This window comes from Macaca mulatta, chromosome X, assembly GCF_049350105.2.
Source record: "Macaca mulatta isolate MMU2019108-1 chromosome X, T2T-MMU8v2.0, whole genome shotgun sequence".
In the NCBI taxonomy this organism is placed as follows: Eukaryota; Metazoa; Chordata; class Mammalia; order Primates; family Cercopithecidae; genus Macaca; species Macaca mulatta.
Window position 1 is genome coordinate 124,137,312 of NC_133426.1, and position 19,119 is coordinate 124,156,430.

The window sequence follows — 19,119 nt, forward strand, 5'->3', positions numbered from 1 at the left end:
AACCAGCTAATATCACAATGACAGGATCAAGTTCAGACATAACAATATTAACCTTAAACGTAAATGGACTAAATGGTCCAATTAAAAGACACAGACGGGCAAATTGGATAAAGAGTCAAGACCCGTCAGTTTGCTGTATTCAGGAGATCCATCTCACATGCAGAGACACATATAGGCTCAAAATAAAGGGATGGAGGAAGATCTACCAAGGAAATGGACAACAAAAAAAAGCAGGGGTTGCAGTCCTAGTCTCTGATGAAACAGACTTTAAACCATAAAAGATCAAAAGAGACAAAGAAGGCCATTACATAATGGTAAAGGGATCAATTCAACAGGAAGAGCTAACTATCCTAAATATATATGCACCCAACACAGGAGCACCCAGATTCATAAAGCTAGTCCTTAAGAGACTTACAAAGAGACTTAGACTCCCATACAATAATAATGGGAGACTTCAACACCCCACTGTCAACATTAGACAGATCAATGAGACAGAAAGTTAACAAGGATATCCAGGAATTGAACTTAACTGTGCACCAAGTGGACCTAATAGACATCTGCAGAACTCTCCACCCCAAATCAACAGAATATACATTCTTGTCAGCACCACATCGCACTTATTCCAAAATTGACCACATAGTTGGAAGTAAAGCACTCCTCAGCAAACGTAAGAGAACAGAAATTATAACAAACTGTCTCTCAGACCACAGTGCAATCAAACTAGAACTCAGGATTAAGAAACTCAATCAAAACCACTCAACTACATGGAAACTGAACAACCTGCTCCTGAATGACTACTGGGTACAGAACGAAATGAAGGCGGAAACAAAGATGTTCTTTGAAACCAATGAGAACAAAGATACAACATACCAGAATCTCTGGGACACATTTAAAGCAGTGTGTAGAGGGAAATTTATAGCACTAAATGCCCACAAGAGAAAGCAGGAAAGATCTAAAATGGACACCCTAACACCACAATTAAAAGAACTAGAGAAGCAACAGCAAACACATTCAAAAGCTAGCAGAAGGCAAGAAATAACTAAGATCAGAGCAGAACTGAAGGAGATAGAGACACAAAAAACCATCCAAAAAATCAATGAATCCAGGAGTTGGTTTTTTGAAAAGACCAACAAAATTGATAGACCGCTAGCAAGAAGAAAAGAGAGAAGAATCAAATAGACGCAATAAAAAATGATAAAGGGGATATCACCACCGACCCCACAGAAATACAAACTACCATCAGAGAATACTATAAACACCTCTATGCAAATAATCTAAAAAACCTAGAAGAAATGGATAATTTCCTTGACACTTACTCTCTCCCAAGACTAAACCACAAAGAAGTTGAATCCCTGAATAGACCAATAGCAAGCTCTGAAATTGAGGCAATAATTAATAGCCTACCAACCAAAAAAAGTCCAGGACCAGACGGATTCACAGCCGAATTCCACCGGAGGTACGAGGAGGAATTCGTACCATTCCTTCTGAAACTATTCCAATCAATAGAAAAAGAGGGAATCCTCCCTAACTCATTTTATGAGGCCAACATCATCCTGATACCAAAGCCTGACAGAGATACAACAAAAAAAGAGAATTTTAGACCAATATCCCTGATGAACATCGATGCACAAATCCTCAATAAAATACTGGCAAACCGAATCCAGCAGCACATCAAAAAGCTTATCCACCATGATCAAGTGGGCTTCATCCCTGGGATGCAAGGCTGGTTCAACATACACAAATCAATAAACGTAATCCAGCATATAAACAGAACCAAAGACAAAAACCACATGATTATCTCAATAGATGCAGAAAAGGCCTTTGACAAAATTCAACAGCCCTTCATTAAAAAAACTCTCAATAAATTTGGTATTGATGGAACATATCTCAAAATAATAAGAGCTATTTATGACAAACCCACAGCCAATATCATACTGAATGGGCAAATACTGGAAGTATTCCCTTTGAAATCTGGCACAAGACAGGGATGCCCTCTCTCACCACTCCTATTCAACATAGTATTGGAAGTTCTGGCTTGGGCAATCAGGCAAGAGAAAGAAATAAAGGGTATTCAGTTAGGAAAAGAAGAAGTCAAATTGTCCCTGTTTGCAGATGACGTGATTGTATATTTAGAAAACTCCATTGTCTCAGCCCAAAATCTCCTTAAGTTGATAAGCAACTTCAGCAAAGTCTCAGGATACAAAATCAATGTGCAAAAATCACAAGCATTCTTATACACCAGTGACAGACAAACAGAAAGCCAAATCATGAATGAACTCCCATTCACAATAGCTTCAAAGAGAACAGAATACTAGGAATCCAACTTACAGGGGATGTAAAGGACCTCTTCAAGGAGAACTACGAACCACTGCTCAGTGAAATAAAAGAGGACACAAACAAATGGAAGAACATACCATGCTCATGGATAGGAAGAAACAATATTATGAAAATGGCCATACTGCCCAAGGTAATTTATAGATTCAATGCAATCCCCATTAAGCTACCAAGGAGTTTCTTCACAGAATTGGAAAAAACTGCTTTAAAGTTCATATGGAACCAAAAAAGAGCCCGCATTTCCAAGACAATGCTAAGCCAAAAGAACAAAGCTAGAGGCATCACGATACCTGACTTCAAACTATACTACAAGGCTACAGTAACCAAAACAGCATGGTACTGGTACCAAAAGAGAGATATAGACCAATGGAACACAACAGAGCCCTCAGAAATAATACCACACATCTACAGCCATCTGATCTTTGACAAACCTGACAAAAACACGAAATGGGGAAGGGATTCCCTATTTAATAAATGGTGCTGGGAAAATTGGCTAGCCATAAGCAGAAAGCTGAAACTGCATCCTTTCCTTACTCCTTATACGAAAATTAATTCAAGATGGATTAGAGACCTAAAGTTTAGACCTAAAACCATAAAAACCCTAGAAGAAAACCTAGGTAATACCATTCAGGACATAGGCATGGGCGAGGACTTCACATCTAAAACACCAAAAGCAATGGCAACAAAAGCCAAAATTGATAAATGAGATCTAATTAAACTAAAGAGCTTCTGCACAGTAAAAGAAACTACCATCAGAGTGAACAGGCAACCTACAGAATGGGAGAAAAATTTTGCTATCTACTCATCTGACAAAGGGCTAATATCCAGAACCTATAAAGAACTCAATCAAATTTACAAGAAAAAAACAAACAACCCCATCAAAAAGTGGGCAAAGGATATGAACAGACACTTCTCAAAAGAAGACATTCATAGAGCCAACAGACACATGAAAAAATGCTCATCATCACTCACCATCAGAGAAATGCAAATCAAAACCACAATGAGATACCATCTCACACCAGTTAGAATGGCAATCATTAAAAAATCAGGAAACAACAGGTGCTGGAGAGGATGTGGAGAAATAGGAACACTTTTACACTGTTGGTGGGACTGTAAACTAGTTCAACCATTGTGGAATACAGTGTGGCAATTCCTCAAGGATCTAGAATTAGAAATACCATTTGACCCAGCCATCCCATTACTGGGGATATACCCAAAGGATTATAAGTCATGCTGTTATAAAGACACATGCACACGTATGTTTATTGCGGCAGTATTCACAAAGGCAAAACTTGGAATCAACCCAAATGTCCATCAGTGACAGGCTGGATTAAGAAAATGTGGCACATACACACCATGGAATACTATGCAGCCATAAAAAAGGATGAGTTCATGTCCTTTGTAGGGACATGGATGCAGCTGGAAACCATCATTCTCAGCAAACTATTGCAAGAACAGAAAACCAAATACCGCATGTTCTCACTCATAGGTGGGAAATGAATAGTGAGATCACTTGGACACAGGAAGGGGAACATCACACACCGGGTCCTATTGTGGCAGGGGGGGAGGGATAGCATTAGGAGACATACCTAATGTAAATGACGAGTTAATGGGTGCAGCACACCAACATGGCACATGTATACATATGTAACAAACTTGCACGTTGTGCACTTGTACCCCAGAACTTAAAGTGTAATAATAATAATAATAATGAAAACCTCTGACTTCAAATGGCGCTTTATATACCTTTCATTTTATTGTGCTTAGAAATATTTAAAGTGGTTTTGTGGCGTAATTAATCTTACTTAATGATCACAAAACTGTTCAAATAGCCAGACCAAAAGGATCTCTGACCTAAATGGAGTCCCACTCCAATGTACAAGCAGAGATATTTCTGTTCTTCCCAAACACCAAGATTACAGAAAGTCAACAGTTGGAGACCCTAAAACATCAAATACCATGCAGCTATAATCAGTTTCTCTGAAAATTAAACACCTGAAATGAGATACAGTTATAGGTATTCAGCCATGCCATCTCATAAGTGATATATAATGAACAAAATAACATTCTGGAGTACAAAGAGAGGCTTGATAAAAATTCTGCCTGTGTCAGGTTTGGAATTTTTAGATCAGTTGTATAGAATTTTATCTAACTAAGCAAATCAGACCAAGCTATCCTACATTTTGTTTTATTATTATTATTATTTATTTATTTATTTATTTATTTTTTGAGACAGAGTCTCGCTCTGTCCCCCAGGCTGGACTGCAGTGGCTGGATCTCAGCTCACTGCAAGCTCCACCTCCTGGGTTTATGCCATTCTCCTGCCTCAGCCTCCAGAGTAACTGGGACTACAGGCGCCTGCCACCTCGCCTGGCTAGGTTTTTTTTTTTTTTTTTTTTTTGTATTTTTAAGTAGAGACGGGGTTTCACCATGTTAGTCAGGATGGTCTCGATCTCCTGACCTTGTGATCCGCCCGTCTCAGCCTCCCAAAGTGCTGGGATTACAGGCTTGAGCCACCGCGCCCGGTCTGCTTTATTATTAAAAAGCAATATTTGTCTTAATTTCCACTTTTCAGAATTGAATTGTTATTTTTATTTGGAAAGCTAAATTAACATGAAGGATTTATATTTCTATTTTCTTGGCATCACCAACAGTTATAGCACTGAGGATTACTTCATTTCTGGCTGTACAGCAGACACTGTTATATCTGATGTTCCCATTAGTTTTTCCTGTCACATCGAACACAGTGCCTGGGACACAACATGCACTCAATAAATGTTTGATGAATCAATGAATTTGCAAACTCATCAGGTTTGTAAATTATTTGCCTCGTTTCTTCTAGTTACAGTTATTTTAGAATCAAAAAAACAGAACTAGATTTAATAAACTTCTAGTCTATCATTTACCAAGCTATTTGAATTAACTATGACTTCCATTATTAATTGCTTTCTGTGTTGTCAATGCCCAACAATGGCATGGAGAAAAGAAAGCTGACACAGGGAGAGAAAGCAAGTAGAGAAAGTAGCAGTTACCTGAATTAAAACTAGTTGTTTCAAACCCACTACTTTTGGCTCCAGTTTGCATAACTGTTTCTGTGCAGTCTGTGACTGTACATTGCATGTCAGCACCACTGACAGAATACAATAAAAAATAAATTCTTTGTTCAATTCAACACTTGGACACAGGATGGGGAACATCACACGCCAGGGCCTGTCATGGGGTGGTGGGAGCGGGGAAGGATAGCATTGGGAGATATACCTAATGTAAATGACGAGTTGACATGTGCAGCACACCAACGTGGCACATGCATACATATGTGACAAGCCTGCACATTGTGCACGTATACCCTAGAACTTAAAGTATAATAAAAAAATTAAAAAATAAATTCCTCTAGCTTCCCACCAGGTACACAGTCTATGCACATACCCAGTAAATGGTTGAAATGCCCTCACAGAAGCCTGTTCCAACTGTGGGTTCCATTTGCCCTATATGGGGTTGTGTAGAAACCATTCCTGAGAGAAAGTCTCAGCTATGGGTGGTGGAGTATTCATCTGTCTTCATCATTTTCTCTCAAAGTGTTTACAGATGTATGACATAAAAACATGCAGTAGTTTAGATTACTTGTTGATATTTACTTGTTTAAGCTACATAGCTCTCTGACATTTGCATAGACTGTACATATTTAAATTCAGCACCCCTATAGTTAGAGTCCTCTAACAGCTGTCTAAACATAATTGACCATAAATTCTGTTATTTCCTAAAATCTCAAGAATGTTTATTTTCTATTTGTTGTAGTTATTGTAATTTTTAAAAATCACATTGTGGATCCCTTTAAAATGGTTTTCTTTTATTTATTGTTACAATAAAATGTATAGCAGGGTAAAAAGTAAAATGTTCTCCAAATTTTCCCACTCTTCTTCCAAATTCACCTCCATTAAAAAAGGTGTAACTATCAAACTAAACAGCTTCTTCAAGCAAAGGATCCAATCAATGGAGTAAAGAGACAACCTATAAAATGGGAGAAAATATTTCCAAGCTATGTCTGATAAAGGGTTAATACCCCAAATATATAAGGAACTCAACTCAATAGCAAGGAGATAAATAACCCAAGTAAAAAATGGGCATAGGACCTCAACAGACACTTCTCAAAATAATAAATACAAATGGCCAATAGATATATGAAAAAGTACTCAATATCACTAATCATCAGAGAAATGCAAATGAAAACCACAGTGAGATATCACCTCACCCCAGTTAAAAAGGCACTTATTAAAAAGATGAAAAACAAGTGTTGGTGAGATTACAAAGAAAAAGAAATCTTTGTACACTGTTGGTGGGAATGTTAAGTTGCTTCTTTATATTCATCTACGCATGAGTTTCTAAATGATTCTTTTTTTTTTTTTTTATTAGCCATCTGTCCCTAAGGTTAGGTCTTATACTACTTAGTTCCCTTAAGAGTCTGGAAATTATGGTCACTGGTCAGTAACTTTACTGGTGATCTCATTCTGGCAGAGTTCACCACCTTGGTTGGATTGAGTAGTCGTAACTCACCTTTCTTGAAACTCTAGAAATTCCAATGTCAAAGTTTGCCTGGTCTTTGCTATCAATGTAAGTTATCTTATTCTTATGGTTTAAAGAAGAATGGAAGATATTCTGGACAAAAGGCCTTGAAGAATTGTTATATTTGGAAACATAGACCCCAATCTCTAAAGTATTTCACTGTTTCACCTTTGAAACTGTTTCGTTTCTCCCCTAGCTGCTGGTTATAGAACAAAATGGCCACCTTACAATATATGTAAACTGCAACTCAAAATCCAGCCATCCCTTCTCCAAAATCAATGCCTTCTTCAGCATTTTAAAGATGCTTAGTGACTGTTTCCTTTCCTCACTTAATAAAGAAACAGAGCCTATAATCTACATGAGAGAAGAGAAACACTAGCCCAGCCAGGCAATATGCTCACATGATCCCTCAGGAGTATACAGAGGAGCAGCTTTTATCCAACAAGAAGAAAGGAACATCTTTACAGATGCACAGGATTTTTATGAGAAAGGAAATACAGTAACATACTCAGCTAATTGACATCCCTCCTCTCTTTAGTATTTGGCAAGTTAATTACACCATTAAGGCCCAATGCTATATTTGGATTAAAACGCCTGACTTACTCTGTGAACTTGAACAAGTCATTTCTCTCTGGGCTCTGGTTTCCAGATCTAAAAAGTGAAGTAGTTGTACTAAAAATCTCTAAGGACGCTGCCAGCTCTGACATGATAACAGTTCAACAACTGGGAAGACAGATCCAAAATACAGTTTGAATGATGGCCAACATCTGGACAATAATCCCAACCTCATACCGCTAGCCTGACATGCCCAAAATACTAGTTACTATACAAAAAAGTAAGAAGCAAAATAATTTGCCCCACCCATCTATCCAGTCTTTTCTTCTCCTATAAGTCAAAATAGTCTACTCTCTGTCCTTTGAATTCTTTCACTCATTCCCACTACCACTTCCACATCTTTCTCCACACTATTACTCTATATGGGTAATTTTCCTTCCTCTACCTACTCAAATTCTACCCTTCCTTCAAAGCACAGCCCAATATTTGCTAAATTGAGTTTTTACTAATTGCTCCCAATCAGTGATCTTTTCCTTTCTTGAACTCCAGTAGCTGGTAATTCTTTTGTTTAATTATCTGTTCAAAAGAGTATCTACATTTTCGCTATGTCTTTTAAAAAGGTCTTTCTGGTTGTAATCCAAAGTGTCTCTGAAGTAAAACAAGGATTCTCATTAGTGACCAAGTGCCTTCATATTTATTAAGAAAAAGGGACAAGAATATTTGTCTTATTCTACTCCTTAAAAAGGTTAAAAGTAAATTTTACTCAAAAACGTCACAGCTCTGGCTACAGAAACTTCAATGCAAGGCTTGGAAGTGCTCTAAAGAAAAGGGACTCTGATTTTTTGGCATTTTTCATTATTATTATTATTAATAGTAATGTTAGTATCAGTATCACTGAAGATTACTGTTGTTGTTATAAACAAAGACGAGCTAGATTTTACACTGCAGAAGTGAAAGTTTTAGCAAAAGGTTTTAGGGAAGAGCATAGAGACCATTTTACCTGAGAGAGAAATCTAGAGATAGAAGGAAATGCTTTTTCTGATTAACTGAGGAAGAAATGGAGAAAGCACTTTTCCTTTGGTAAAATAAATAATAAACTAAAACAAAGAGTTCAGTGTAATCCACTGCAAGGGTTTAAATCTTTCCCAAACAGTGACTTAGAATAGCACATTGATTTTTTTAACTCTGTTAACTACTCTTAAAGGTAAAATCAAGTAGCTCAGACCAAACATTCAACCAATATTTATTGAGCAATATTATGTGCAGGGCATTGTGCTAGATGTTACAGGGGACACAAGAGTAAAAACATACCCAGGAATTAGTTCACACTTTTATACAGGGAGCTTTTGTTTGGTGGAAGAACGGAAGGAAAGGAGGGAGGGGGGTAACAAAAGAGGGAAGGAGGGACTACCATTTGTAGGACAAAAACTTAGGAATCCTTAACTTTCCTCTCATCTATCATGTTTATTTTATTTTATTTTTTGCATCTGTCCTCTCCTTTTTCTAACATTTTCCCTGGCTACAGTTTTCTGCCCCTCCAAGCTGTCCTATACACAACTGTCAATGTGGTCTTTCTACTCTACACACCCTATGATTCAGCCACACAAAATTATTTGTGCCAGAATCACATGTCTCTGAACTTTCTCAGGCTGTTTTTTATTTTTGGCCAAGTCTTAAAGACTAATATGGGAGAACATATTACTTTTTAAGATGTGGCCAAAAATCACCTTTTAAGTGACATTTTTCCTGACACTTATGGGCAAAAATAGTCCTTCCTCTGTGATCTCATAGCACCTAGTAGATAACTGGATTAGCACTTAGCAAACTGTATAGGAATTATTTGTTTATATTCTGTCTCCCTCTTCAGACAGTTGTGTAAGTCAGGATTCGGTTGCAGGAAACAAAAACCACTCTGTGTGTAGGATCATTGGAAATGACGGAGGAGTAGGCTGTAGGCTGGGCCTTTGTGGATGACTCCCAGAACAGCTGGCCCCCTCAGAGAACCTTTGCCAGTCATGAGGCCACTGTAGGAAATATTGAGGGATAGAACACACTACTATACATAAATCCAGGAAGCATGCATAGCCACCATCATACTGCCTCTAAATCCCCACAAAGCTGCAGACTAAACCCAAGAAAGCTGCTTCAGAAATGCCCACCATCTCCACAGCTGTGCTTGAGGGCAGCACCAGGTAGGCCAGTGCTATGGCCACTGCTTCATTTCTGCCTCAAAACCCCATGTCAGAACGTCTATTTGGTGGATATACCAGAAGCCTAGCTATAAGAGACTCTGTGAGATATGGATTTTTAGCTTTCAAAACTTGGCAATATAGAAACGCACACCAGAAGGAAGTAGTAGTAGATGCTGAGTGCCAATCTACCACCATACATACCACATATCTTTAGCACCTGGAAACAGTTCCTGGCCCATAAGATGTATTTAATAGACACTTGCTGAATTCATGAATTCTGAATATAAGAGTACCATGAAGGTGTTGGTAATTTTTTACACTGTCAGTTTCCTGCTTCCTCTCTTTTTGATTGTGAAAATTATTCATTTTAGAAGAATGTTCACCTAATCATTATTTATAAACAGAAAATCTGTAATATCCTACATATAAAACAAATGGAGATTAATAAATGAATTATAACAGAATAATACATACAGTCATTAAATAATGATGTAGATATCTCTGTCAATGTGGGAAGACACTTGTGATATATATGGAAAAGCAGGTACAATTAAATGCCTATATCACACCATAAGAATAAATTCCAAGTGAATTGAGGAGATGAATGAGAAACAAAACTTTAAAATTTTGAAAATAGAAGGTAGCCTCAGGATAGGGAACAATATCTAAAACAAGACAATAAAGGAGTACAAACCATAATGGAAACTGCTAAATCTGACTCCATTAAAATGTGAAATTTCTATCCAACAAAATAACTACATAAGCCATACATATCAACAAAGGATTAATATTGAAATTATATAAATAAATAATCATAATACAAACAAAAGCATCTCAACAGAAAAAGTAGGCAAAGGATATTAATAGAGAATTCACAGATTTACAAAAATGGCTGATAAACATTTGAAAAGTTCCTCAACCTCAATAATAATCATGGAAATGCAACTTAAAATTATGGAGGGATACCAATATCAGTTAACTGATTGGCAAAAATCTTTAAATCTCATGTTGCTAAGTATTCGCAAAAATATGGAGCCACAGGAAATCATACATATGGGTGAAAGAGTATCATTTTGCACAAACACATTTTAGAGTAATTTGACTATATTTCTAAAGTTGAAGATTTGCACCTTGTACCGAGAAATGTCATGCCCAAATAATACCCCAGATACAGGTCATCACACTTTTTCTGTAAAGGGCCAAATGGTAACTATTTTAGGTTTTGCAGTCCATACAATCTCTGTCATTGTGGCACAAAAGAAGACATAGACCACAAATAATAGGATGTAGTGCTGTTCCAATAAAACCTCATTTACAAAATCAGGTAACTAGACAGATTTAGCCCATAGTATATAATTTCTTGATCCTTGTCCTGGAGAAACTATCACATATATACGTAAGAAAGGAGACAAGCAAAATAATATTCATTGCAGCCATATTTATGATGGTGAAAAATTGGGAATAATCTAAATCTCCATCAGCAACAGAAAAGGTAAATGAAGAGTGCTAAAGTCATAAAATGGAATATGACACAGCAAGTGAAATGAATGAGTCAAATTATATTTAATGATATACTCAAACCTTAAAAAATAATGATGTTGGGTTAAAAATGCAAGTGTGTGTGTGCATATACATACATAGTTTAATAACATGAAAATCTATCAAATACCTGTATGCTTTATGAATACACATGTATGTAGTAAAGATATTATGAAAATGATGAATACCAAAATCAAAAGAGTGTCCCTTAGGGGAGAGAGGGAGAGAGGAAATAAATGGAATATAATAAAGGAGTAAGCAGGTGAATTTAACTGCATCTATTTGATTTCATTTTTTAAAACAGCACAAAATAATCTGAATATGAATAATCTCATTGTGGAAAAATGTTGCTATTTGACAAAGCTGGGTTGTGGACACACAGGTATTCACTTTATTATTCTACTCTCTGTGCTTTACTGTATGCCAAAAAGATTCCATAATAAAAGAGTAGGTTAAAAGAATGTACAGTATTATTTTAAAATATGTATTGAACAAATTAATATGGATAGTATATATTTTTAAAGACTTAGAGGATATATACCAAAATGCTAACAATAATTGTTTTGTGATTGTGGGGTTATGGGTACTTTTTATCTTGTTCATTGTGTTTTCCTATATTGCCCAATTATTAACAATAACATGTCACATTATTTTTTAACAATGCATTCATTATGGCATAAAAGGAAACCTCCATTAATACTTTTAGCATCATTCCTTCTATTATATATTTTTGGTCCCCTATCTGTCTCCTTGTCATTGAGACCATACTGAATATACACTACTACTGTTTGCTTTTATTCATTTATTCTAAGCAGTTCCTTGTACTATTCAAAATTCTTTATAAGAATCCTTTCTATAGCTGCATACGATTTGTGTAAATTTGTAAATTTGCAACTTTAAGCATCTTTTGAGAAATTCTGGAAAATATTTACCTACTAAATGTATAATGTAAGCCTCAAATTCCAGAGCTTCTTCCATACATTCTATACATCAACTGAGGGTCAATGGGGCATCTATCAGTACTGTTATTTTTTGTTGGTTTCGTTCTTGCCAGCATTCCACAAATGCTGAAACACCCACTTGAATAGAATAATTTAAAATATGGATTTCTTATACTGTCTTTTAGACCAAATCAACTGGAGGCTTCCTCAATATGTTATCAAAGCTCCTTTGGGCTCTCATGATCCTCTGGTAAAACAGGCCGCTGATTAAGAGATTTTTTGTGCCCTTGGTTCAACAGGGTAGAAGCTGACAGCTGTCATTGTGTGGCCCTGGCACATACCATGAGCTGGTGGCCTCCATCTGGGACCCTGAACATGCTTTGCAAACCTCTCAACCACATGCAAAGTTAGGTGATATTTTGAAATATGGCTTTATGGTGTAATTACCCAGAAACTCATCAATGCCTATGGGCACCTTGACATTTTATTGCTGTGGAACTCATCATCTATTACTATCTTAAAATGTGTCATTTGTTGGATCCAAATTCAGTGGCTCTGTCATTTCCTAGGTGTTATTTTAAAAGGTTATTGATGTCTTTCTGTGAAATAGTAAAGTGACAAATGTAAACAAGACGCTTTCAGACAGCTATTTCATTAATCCAGTTGTTATTGTTTTTCATAATGCATATCCTTGGGTCATTTAAAGCACTTGACTTTCTTAAGCAAGGTACAAACAGCTTTGCTTCTTTAAATTGTGAAATAGAAAGTGACAGAAAAATGAAGACAGTTGGAAGTTCAATTTTGAATTGACCAGTCTCCAACTTTCATGTACTGCTAAATAAGCCCCTAGTCATTTGGCTTTTGTTATATCAACCTCCCCACTAGCCTTCCCCCACCTTCCAACTGCTTTTGACCTATCACCTTCCCAAAATACAAGTGGTTTCTTCTTGTTGGCATAAAGATAATCTGAGGGCACATCCCTAATTTTAGCCACTCCAGACACTGACCCTACGAATGTATCTGGTGAATCTATAAGCTCCATAAAAGAGAGGATTGTGCTTTATTTATCCTTGTAATCCCAGCCAGTGCCTAGAATGATTCCTGAAGCACATAGTAGGAAAAAAAAATCTTTGTTAAATTGAATTGCAAATACCCAGAGGCAACTTTCAAAATTTGTGAGTTACAGGCCACAATGAGTGTCAAACTAAGGAGCATAATTGGGCATTCATGTGTGAGCATTAGATCACACTAATTAATGATTTAAAATATCATCCTACCACACAAAATATCTGGTTGGCTTACGAAATGTGAAATATGCTGGGTTATTTCTAAAAGATCTGTATTTAAAAGAATGTGAAGTCTTCTGTAAGAAAATATGCATCTCCTACTTCGCCAACAGTAAAAAACAGTATGTGTTTTGAAGTACATACAAAGGACTGGTGTTGACAACATTAAAATAGAATGTGGCCTACCAATAAATACATATTGTATTTCACAACCCCTTACCTTTTTTAATCGTCACTGTCTGAAATGTATCTCGTTAGCATGGAAAGTACAGTGGCCTTTCTGTCCTCTTAGTTTAGTTGCCAACTGCAACCAAAATAAGCATATTCCTTGGACAGGAATACCCAAAGCATTTAATGGACTATAAGATTCTTGAGGGTTTTGTCCACCTCTATATCCATAATAATTATGACCTACTGGTTTATAGCAGGAAAAATATTTATTGAATGTATTTGCCCCTCCGCCAATTATTGTTTCAGTGAGTGAGAGTGGGAGGTGGGGTGGCTGACAAACCTTGAAATTCTTTGAGAACATTATTTGACCTCAGGTACAGTTTCAGTCATCAGCAGTAGTAACCACACTGCACTGCAAAGTCAAATCGCTGTGCAAAAATAGCCACATGGAACAAGAATCTGTGACATTATTGCTCAAGGTAGCTGGGCATGGTGGCTCATACCTGTGCCTGTAATTGCAGCTCTTTGGGAGGCCAGGTGGGTTGATCACTTGAGGTCAGGAGTTCAAGACCAGCCTGGCCAACATGGTGAAACCCTGTCTCTACCAAAAAATACAAAAATTAGCCAGGCATGGTGGTATGTGCCTGTAGTCCCAGCTACTCGGGAGGCCAAGGTGGGAGAATTGCTTGAAAACGGGAGGCGGAAGTTGCAGTGAGCTGAGCTCAGGCCATTGCACTCCAGCCTGGGCAACAGAGTGAGACCCTATTCAAAACAATAATAATAATAATAATAATAAATAAAAGTAAAAAATAAAATATTGCTCAAGGACTCAAAAAATAATATAAGTACTAGACTATAATAGTATAACAAATCACCCAGTTAATTCTTCAATTTGTCTTTATATTAAGTAAAAACTAATACCAATATATATGTTTTGATGTTTTCATTGACACAATAAGTGACAGGAGCAGCACTAAACAGATTTTATACCTGCACCACATATATGCTAGATGCAATTTCTTTGCTACAGCTCAATGCAAATAATGAAATTTTTCATTAGGTAGACCATGTGCTTTTATTAAAGTAGCATATTTAAAGGGAAATGGATGTACTTCTAAATATTTAGAATGCATTTCTAGCTCTGTTTCCACATTATTATTTAGGCTCCTTTGTCCTTGGAATGTGAATAGTACCAATTAGGCTTACAAATAAGTGTAAGTTTAATGGCTGAGCTCTAACAAACCACTTGCATTGTTTATCATTGCAAAGATGAATAGCTTGAGGAGGCTGCTCTCTCAGTCAATCTAGCTAAAATTGACGGTGATGTGAATGTTAAAGTTAGTTTGGGGAAGTTTATACATTGTAGCTGAAGAACCCAGGTGAATAACTTGGTCATTTCACACTTAGAGCTTTAGTTCTGTTATCTCAGTGGTGCTACTTGTGTGATTGCACAGACTTTACCCAGTCCTCAGGCTTAGGCTATACTACCAGGCACTGTTAGAGGTGATGCCTTATATTAACATTGTGCTTAACAGTTTCTCAAAGCTTACCCACATGCATTAATTGCTTTTAAACTTAAGACTCTGAGAAATAGTCAGGGTAGGTATTCCCATCTCAAACAGGCTCTCAAAGTCTAATGTCAGACAGCTAGTAAAGTCATTAGAGTTGGTGGGAGGCCCTTAGGAGACTGTTGTAGATACATATACAGAGAGATAGTCAGATATCAGGTGATGCAAATTTCAAATAGTGTTGAGTCAGAAAAAATGAGAAAATATAAAATATTTTTAATCATTATAAAAGCAATGCATGTATATGTTTTAAACTTCCAAACAATTTATAAGTGTATAAATTAGAAAGTTAAAACAAATTCCACTCTTCCTCCAAATCCCTTTTCCTATGGGTAATTATTCTCAATAATTTGGTGAATATCTCTTGTCTTTTTTTTCTATACAGGTAATATATATGTGGATGTATGTATCTGTGTATTGATGTGTAACCAAAATGGGACCATAGTATACATGCTATACATGCTGGCCTGCAATTTATATTTTTATCTTAACAATGTACCATGGACATTTTTTCTTGTCACTACTTATGGATCCACCTTACAATTACTAATAGCTGTGTTCATAGAATAGACGTACAATTAACCAGTTCCCTGTTGCCTCATAGGTAGTTTCCCGTCTTGGACCATTTTAAATAGTACTGCAAGGAATATCTTTGTTTACATATGTTAACACACTTGAGTATTCCCATAGGATAGTTTCACAAAATTGTAAATGGTAGGTCGAAGTATATGCATTTTAGATTTCAACAGATAGTGTCTAAGTGCCTTCCAAAGAGGTTGTACCAATACAGTGTATGAAAGTGCATGGAAGGTTATTTTGAAGAAATAGCTGACAGGATATGAAGACTGATTGGATTAGGAAGGAAAAGCAGAGTCAAAGATAACTTCAAACTCTGAGGTCTGAGTGATTTAAAGAATGGTGTCACCTTTGACAGACACAGGGAAGTTTGAGGGAAGCATGGTTTGAAAGGAAAAAAAGAGTAAAGATAAAAGGACGAAAGGCCAAAGACTGAATCTCTAGGCTCCCCACAGTAAGAAAGCAGAAAGAAAGGCCATCAAAGGGAACAGAGGATGCATAATCAGAAATGTAGGGTGACAAATCTACAAGGAAATGGTTCTAAGGAGAAGCTAAGCCTTGTGACATGGCACAGAGGTGAGGAATAAAACATGGCTTTGAATGTAGTGATCAGAAAATCACTGGTAGCCTTCAAGAATGCAGTTTTATATTGGAGAAGTGGAAAACCTGGAAAGCAATTTTTAAAAATGGTAAAGGATCTTGCATAAAGATTAATCATTCTAGAAAGTCAGTAATGAAAGGAAAAAGGAAAAGGAAAGTTAATGCTGAACAATATGCCCTTCCTCCCATCTGAAGGACATCACTAGAAATTCCTATATTTGGGTCTTGCCTCTTTTACAGGTTATAAGAGGTCTGATAACATATAAACAGTCCCAGTGGAGTAAGCTCTTGAGCTTTCCTAAGCCTAGAGTGCTCTAAACAGAGCAGGAATGAAAGAAGGAACCAATAATCAGGGGAGATAGGAAAAAATTTGAAAGAAGAATAAGACAGTAAAGACATGCTTTACCTACTTCAAATTTTCTTGTTCAAATTGCCAACCCAATGAAATAAACAATGTCAATATAGACAACGCATCACTACACAAGCATTAAAATGATTCCAGAGGCTGGGCATGGTGGCTCATGCCTGTAATCCCAGCACTTTTGAAGGCCGAGTCGGGAGGATTGCTTGAGGCCGGGAGTTCCAGACCACCTTGGGCAACATAACAAGACACTATATCGATGAAAATAAATAAATAGGCCGGGCGCAGTGGCTCAAGCCTGTAATCCCAGCACTTTGGGAGGCCGAGGTGGGCAGATAACGAGGTCGGGAGATCGAGACCATCCTGGCTAACACGGTGAAACCCCGTCTCTACTAAAAACACAAAAAATTAGCCGGGCGTGGTGGCGGGCACCTGTAATCCCAGCTACTCGGGAGCCTGAGGCAGGAGAATGGTGTGAACCCAGAAGGCAGAGTTTGCAGTGAGCTGAGATCGTGCCACTGCACTCCAGCCTGGGTGACAGGCTGAGACGCTGTCTCAAAAAAAAAAAAGAAAAAAGAAAAAAGAAAAGAAAAGAAATAAATTAATTAATCAATTGTACAACTCAATATACATTGACATGGAGAGATATACTCTATATTTTAGGTTAAAATAGGTGATAAAATGGCATGTTTGTGTAATCTCAGGCATATAAAGTTATATTCATCTTTGCACTTAATACTAAACAATGTCCAACAGATGTTAACAATGATTCCCTGGGTGGTGTGATTACGGGTAATTTTTTGGTACTCTTTATTATTTGTAATATACGTGTGAGTTTATCATTTTACTTAATCAATAAAATATTTTTAACTGCCTTCTTGACTCCTGGCTTTGGCAAAAGGCAATCGCCACCGGGCTGGATAAGCCAGATGGTGGAGAAGAGATGGGAGTAAGTCCTGAGACTACTTTTTTATTTTTTCTCTGAAAGATTGCCAGAACAGATAAGCCACAACTAGAAGCAGAAACAACCCAGGACATTTTGACTAGGACAATTTTTGAGTTAGGAATCAGGGATAAAATGAGAAATAAAGTGAAACCTAGGAATTGGATGAAATAAGGTGAGATAAACTTCAGAGATGGGGCAGAGTTCAGACATAAATTGAGGCTGTCTCTGGCACACTGTACCAAGTTCCTTCCCCCCACCCCCCTACCTGGAGACAGAATTTCACCCTTGTTGCCCAGGCTGGAGTACAATGGCGCAATCTCGGCTCACCACAACCTCCGCCTCCCAAATTCAAGTGATTCTCCTGCCTCAGCCTCTCTAGTAACTGGGATTACAGGCATGCACCACCGCACCGGGCTAATTTTGTATTCTTAGTAGAGACAAGATTTCTCCATGTTGATCAGGCTGGTCTCGAACTCCCAACCTCAGGTGATCCACCTGCCTTGACCTCCCAAAGTGCTGGGATTTCAGGTGTGAGCCACTGTACCCAGACCCAAGTTCCTGTGTTAAAAATATGAAAATGTAATGGTTTGTTCTTATATCAAAATGACATGTTCCTATTCCAAAAGATCCAACCCATTCCCTAAAATCAGATTTATTGGCTACCTTATACTGGCATATTTTCAGAAAGCCAACAAAACTGAACACCAGATACACATCACAAAAATTTAATGATAGCAGACACTCTCTCTAAGCAATCCCTGCAGTGTGCAAGTCTCCCAAGGTTGTGTTCATTCCTCATGCTTGTGTTATAAAATTATCACTACCTTAAGAAAATGGATTTACAGTCCTAGGAATTGTTCTTTGAAGGTATGAAATACTGCCAAATACAGGGACTGTACTGAGACAAAAATAAAATCACCTTAGTCAGCTCCCCATCTGCCTCTATTCAAGTAAGTCTCTAAACGACCATACTCCCCCCATCCCCACCCACATGCACACACATTTCCCATACAGCTTGTTGAAAAATGTTGACAGATTTTGAGAGAGACTTCTGTCCACATTTGAAAAATGGATGCGGGAGAAAACCAGTCATTTCATAATTGGCTGAAGACATGAGGCGTTAAAGGGATTACTCCATCCCATTAAAAAGGCTCCACTTAAATATAAAGATTTTCTTAAGATACCCCTTTACAAAGAATGATTTTAAAACTTCTTTCATCGATATTCAAAAGGTAACAGTCCTGGAAACAGAATCTCTGCCAGTAGTCATCACCTGATGCTTACAGTAGATTTGCGGGTATGTCAAAAGCCGTTAATCATGTCGGTCTTTGATTAGTCCACTTTAATTATCTCCGTGGTCTACATAGCAAAACCAAGTGGATTTTTATTATGAAGAAAGAATCACTGTATAAATTGCCAGTGATGCAAAATTAATGAGGATAACTCAAGTTTTATGGTAGACTAGCATAGGAAGCAAAAAAAGCTGTAAC